Genomic DNA, 6,530 nt, shown 5'->3' with positions numbered 1-6,530 from the left:
CAATGCTTGTTAAGAAATGTATGCATTATCCTGCCCATGTAATTGTAACCCCTCTGTACAGTATGTTCACAAATAAAATAAAATTAAATTAAAAATATTTTAATGCTTTTCAGCCTCAAAAGCTCTTGCAAACTTATCTTAATATTAACCACAATGATAAAAGTATGCATAAACTATGTAAAAATATATATGATTGGAAAAATGTAATTGAGTAAATCATGATACAATGAGTAGAAATAGAATATGAACATTAGAAACAAAATGTACAGATTTTCAGCAGAAATAAAAATATGCAAATTTAAGAGCAAAACAGAAATGTTTATCTCTAAAATTTTAAATTTAAAAAGTGTAAGTTTTAGGTAAAGAAGGGGAGGTAGATAGCATTTGCATTCTTTCTAATCCTATTAGAACTTTTTTTTTGGTCAGCCTTGGGGCTGGAACTGTAGGTCTGGGCACTGTCTCTCAGCTCTTCAGCTCAAGGCTAGCACTCTACCACTTGAGCCACAGTGCCACTTCCAGCCTTTTCTGTTTATGTGGTGCTGAGGAATCAAACCCAGGGTCTCATGCATATGAGACAAGCACTCTACCACTGAGCCACCTCTCCAGCCCTTTCTTGACCTTCAACAGAAATCGATCAAAGTCCTGATAGTATTTATTAGGAGCTCTTTTAATGACTTCTAGCAACCAAAATAGAAGATATTCTCAAGCAGAACATGTGTAGAAATAAAAAGATGTGCTGAAATGTGAAATGCATATGTAGAGAGATAATATCTATGTTCTTGGCTTCAACACTCCACAGGTAGTCTATAAATTATATGTATTACTAAAATAATAACCTAAACTGATATAGTATCATAAAGAGAAAAAAATATGTAATGTGAAGTAGATTCAGGGTTTTAAATGTAAAAGAAACATACAACCAGAAAAAAATGATAATTCCATTGATGGAGAAAGGAAAATCGAGCAAGAAAGTTTGTGTTGAGCACAGAATGATTTAGTCAACTTCAGGTACATTTCATCTGACAACAGGTTTTCAGAGAAGTTTGTATTGAAAACCATCATAGTGACACAACTCAAAACAATGATGGAGTAAAGGTATGACTTTTGAAAGGGTGATTTATGTAAACAAAGGTAGATAATGATTTACATTCTGAAGCAACACCTTAAAAGCAGAGACCGAACAACAAAATAATAAAACTGTCTAAATATTAAATATTGCTCTTGAGGACCACAAATATAATATTTATTTATTTATTTATCCATTCTGGACCTTTCAACTGAAACTTTTAGCCCAGTTTCATTTATTGTCATTGGTATGACTGGATTTCTATCACCTTTGTTGTGGATTGAATGTGTATGTTCTTCATGCACAAATTCACATATGGAAATTAACTGATAGCTTTGCTAGTATTAAGAGGTAAGACTTGGGGATATACTTTAGATCATGAGAGAAGCTCATGAACAGAATTAATGCTCTTCTAACAGAGACCTCAGAAAATCCTCTGGCCATGGCAGTACAGAAGTCACCCATCTGCATCTCCTTTGGTGACCATCACCAGAAGCAATCCATGCTGGCACACAAGTGATCAGCTTTCCAGGCTCCAGATCTTAAGCTATGCCAAACGAAGTCACATTTGTTGGTATTTTGTTATTGCATTCCCAAACTGACAAAAGCATCTCTCACATTTGTGTTCTTTTTATCTATCTGGATTCTGTTCTTCTTCTGGTGTTTCCTGCTCCTTTCAGGTTAAACACCCAATACTTTAATCCCCTGTTTCAATTCTTCCAATTGGCTTTTCAGCTTTACCTTTCTGATTCTTTCTATTTGTTGGGCTCAGTTTGGTTGTGCTAGCAGATACCACATGTCTCACTCATTAGAATCTATTTTAAATCAACATCTGTCTTACCTCATGGTGTACTTGCAATAAATGCAATTCCATTTACATAACATTGTGCTACTGCAGTATTTATTACATTATAATAGGTTGTAGAATAGATTCTATAAGACAAAAAACACATTATAACTTTTGCTTAGAACTGTCATGTATCTGTTTAAAAATTAAAAAATGAAACATATAGGATTTTATATTTATTCACACAGTATTGTTTATGACTCTTTTTATTACTTTCTGTAGATTGGATTTTCCATTTGATGTCATTTTTCTTCAGTGTAAAAACTTATAGTGCAGGTCTACTAGAAATGAAATCCCTTTGTTTTATTCATTTCAAAACATTTTTATTTGCCTCTGTTCTTAAAGAACATTTTTATGAATACAGAATTCCAGTTAACATGTTTTCTTTTAGCATAAAATATATCACTCTACTGATTCTGCTCTTTACTGTTTCTGATGAGAAGTTTGCTATCATTTTATAGAAAATACCATTTTTCTCTCTGGTTGATTTAAATACTTTCTCTTCATCACTGGTTTCTAGTAACTTAAATACAATATTGTTTTTTATATCGTTTCCTTTGTCTTTGCTGAAATTGAGGTGTGTCTGGCTTTTTAAAATTTATGTCTTTCATCATTTTTGAAACTGTTTGCCTCACTGTTCTTTTATTTTTTTCCTTGATCTTTCCTAGTTTTGTTACATTTACATGTATATGTAACCAGTAATTAATACCTCAGGAGTCATTAAAGATCTGTTCATTATTTTAATCCTCTCTATTCTTCAAAATGGATCATTTCTGGCCATCAGTATACAAGTTTGATGATAACTTCCTTCTCCTATCTACATTTTTATTTTTAGATATTTTGCTATTAATTCAAGAATTTCCATTTCTTTAAAGAGTGTTTTATTTTTAATCTCCTTTTGAGTTTCCTAAATTGTCTTCTTTTATGATCATATCTTCTTTTGAGTTCTTAGGTACATGCATATTCAAGATTTAATGCTATTAAACTTTTTACTGTTGATTCTTAAATTTCATTTATATTGACTTTTAAAAATTTTTCAGCTTTTTGTTTTAATTGTAAATTCACATGTAATTGTTTTAAAAAATTCAGACTTCCCACATACACTATACTCAGAGTCCTCTAATAAATAGGAGCATACTACACAGCTACATTCTCCATCACAGCCCAGGTACTGACACCTATACAGTTAAACTATTCCATTTCCACCATCACGAGGTTCCTTTGGGTTGCTCTATTACAGCCATAACCAGTTTCCCCACCCCACCCCACCCCCAGCTCCAGCAGCAGCATTCCTTATATCCTGGCAACCATAGCCCTGTTCCCCAATCCTATACATTCATCATGTCACAAGGACCATACAAAGTGATTCATACAGTATGTAACTTTTGAGATGGTCATTATTCACTCAGCACAAGACTCTGAAGACTTAACCAGGTTGTTGTTGTAATAGGTCATTTCTGTTGCTGTATCCTTTGGCATGGATGGACCACTGCGCACCCACTCATCTGTGAGAAAGAGACTTGATGGATTCCCGTTTGGAGCTATTGCAAATGAAGTGGCTCTGAACCTACAGACACGGTTTTGTGTGAATACACTCCCCGTGTTTGGGCTAAACGTCCACAAATGTGATGCCTACCTTGGACGATGTTCCATACTTGATCTGAGAAACTTGCCCCACAATCTTTCAGAGGAGCTGCACACACCACTGTACAGTCCTGCCTGCAAGGGACCCGTGACCCAGTTCCCCGACCTGACCAGGATTTGGTATTGATACTGCTTGCATTTTGGCCATTCCAGTAGGAATAGAGTGATCTCTCGTTATGAATCTAATTTACATTTTCCCTAGTGGCCGATGATGTTGAGACAGCATTTCATGGACTTATTTGCTGTTTGCCTACATTCTCATTGAAAGGTCTTTTGTACATTTCCAAATAGGATAATTTTGATGCCTGTACACTGTTTTCAAAGCTTTTGAGTTTTTTTCCTAAGTACTTTCTCAACTGAGCACAGTGGCTTACGCCTATAATCCTAGGCACTTGGGAACCAGAGATGAGGAGGACCACCATATGAGAGCAGCCAATAAAAAACTGAGTATGGTGGGAAGCACCTGCCATCCTAGCAACATGAGAACTGTGCATAGGAGGTTTGCCAGCCAGGAAGGCCTGGGCATGAATGTGAAATCCTGGCTGAACAATAACTAAAGCCTAAAAGGGGTAAGGGTGTGCCTTAAGTAGTAGAGCACCTGCCTAGACAAATGCAAGGTCTTGAGTTCAAATCCCAGTACCTTAAAAAAATTTTCTTCAGTAGAAGATTATTATTATAAATATTGCTTTCCCATTATATTTAGCGCTGGCACAAGAACATGAATCTTAGGGGAATAAGAAGCTTGGCTAGGGCTGGGATGTAGCTCAGTGGCAAAGCGCTTGCCTAGCAAGCGCAACATCCTGGGTTCGATCCGCAGTACCAAAAAAGAAAAGACAAAAAAAAATACAGTTAAAGAAGCTTGGCTAAAAAATATAGGAAGCATTGGTTGTGGAGTGTGTGTGTGTGTTTGTGTATGTGTGTGTGTGCGTTTGCCAGTCCTGAGGCTTGAACCTAGGGCCTTAATCTCTTAATTGGCTTTTTTTTTTTATCAAGGCTGGTAAGGACTGTAGCACTTTATTGGGTCTTGATACCCCTCTACTGACTTTTTTCACCACATTTGAATTATTCTGAAATTACCAATAATGGGTCTGATTTTGTACTTCATCTTTTACAGGATATTGACTCTGATAGGAAGTCAAATTACTGAAGGATGTTTTGGATTCTAAAAGACTTGGTCCCATTATCTACTTTAACAAATTCCTTCTGGTTTTAGATTTAGAATTATCCAGTGCCCCATATTCTTAGATGTGATCATTTTCCTAAAGTGTGTTCATTTTAGGATCCTCAGCACTGAAACCTTTTGGTGCTCAGAAAGATACCTCCCACGTGACTGGCATGGATCTTAATGTCTCCCAGACCTGCAAGACTTCCAACAGGAGCTGATGTTGCTAAAGCTTGATATCTTCTAGAACTCAGTCTGTTGTAGGAAGTCTGTACTAGTCTTTGACCAATTACATATGAGAAACCCCACACATGACTTCTCAGTTTCCCCTGAAAATACTCTCTAAAGACCTCTTCTATATAGGCTACTCCACACATTCCAGTAGTTTCAGTAGAATGGAACTTGACTCTAATTCATCAACACCATAATACACTGTTGAATGCATGTTCCCTCTTTCTGCTAAATAATAGCAAAGTGACCTTGATGGAAATGAAGAGAAATTGTAATCAATACTAGGATAACCTTGTGTGTTTGCCTTGTTGAAAGAATCACACTTTTGCATTGGCCTTTGCTCAATAATCTCAGAGAGTTGCTACATACATTTTGGCCAAATAAGAAATGTATGTTGAAACACTACCACACCATTGGTAGAAATGTAAACTTGTTTAATCACTCTGGAAAGCAGTATTAAACATAGAGCTTCCCTGTGACACAGCACTTCCATTCCTGGGCAATTGTCCAATAGACAATGAACAGTGCCACACTAAAGCTACCAGCACAATTATATTCATTGCAGCATTGTTTACCATAGCCAAGATGCCCATAACCCAAATGCTCTTCAGTGGTTGAATGGATCAAAAAATGTGGTACATCTACACAACAGAATTCTAGCTTGTGATCAGAAAGATGAGATTGCACCATTCACAGGGAAATGGAAAGGCTTGGAAAAAAATTATATTGAGCCAAATAATCCAGACCCAAAAAACATAGGTTGCATGGCTTTCCTTATTTTTGGTAACTAGAAAGTACCTATAAATCTACAAATAAACACACTGGATGGAAACAAAAAAACAAAAAAATACACTTGGAGATGATAAATTAAACAGAACTCTAAACATTCACACAGTGAGACCAAAAGATGATAGTCTGAGGAAAGGATCCCAAAGGTTCAGTGACTATGGGCATATGATCATATAAAATAATGCCTATCATAATGAACTCCAACAAGTTGAAACAAGAGGCTTTATGTTATTTTGCCTCTTGCTTTTCCCCCCACTTTGTCGCTGTTTTGTTATTTCTGCACTTTTGTATTGTATGTAAATTAATCTGTTTGGGGAAATGTAAGAAGAAACATAGAAATGGTGGGACAAAGGGTGAACAGATGCAGTAGTGATACTCACTAAACACTGTTGAAAATGAACTATATAATATGGGGGAGAAGGATTGGGAGGGGAAAATTGGGAGAAAATGAGAAAAGAAGTGACAAAAGGAATGTACTCATTACCTCATTTCTGCAATTGTAACCTCTCTGTACATCACCTTTACAGTAACAATGTTTTAAAAAGAAGAAAAACAAAATGTGTGTTGAGAAGTTCTGTACCAGTTACTGCTTTTGTGGTTTTGAGTTATTTTTTCTTGTAATATCTATCAGTCCTTGGAATATCATGTGCCTTTTAGTTTGCTCATAAAAGTCTCTCCCTCTTACAATTATTAAAATTTCTAAGAAATTCATTGAGTTTACTAGTACTCTAAACTTTGCATCAAGAATAGTAACTAAGGCATATTTGATTTATCTAAAGTGATTCGTTGTT

General features: G+C 35.7%; 1 pseudogene; it reads left to right on the top strand.

Annotated features, from left to right (window-relative positions):
• The window catches only part of LOC105983572, a 113,877-nt pseudogene extending 110,193 nt beyond the window's left edge, over positions 1–3,684 (top strand).
• Positions 3,685–6,530: the final 2,846 nt, after the last annotated feature.

This window comes from Dipodomys ordii, unplaced genomic scaffold (assembly GCF_000151885.1).
Source record: "Dipodomys ordii isolate 6190 unplaced genomic scaffold, Dord_2.0 Scaffold20, whole genome shotgun sequence".
NCBI classification, from domain to species: Eukaryota; Metazoa; Chordata; class Mammalia; order Rodentia; family Heteromyidae; genus Dipodomys; species Dipodomys ordii.
Note: the sequence above shows the minus strand (reverse complement) of the source record. Positions and strands in the feature narration are given on the sequence as shown.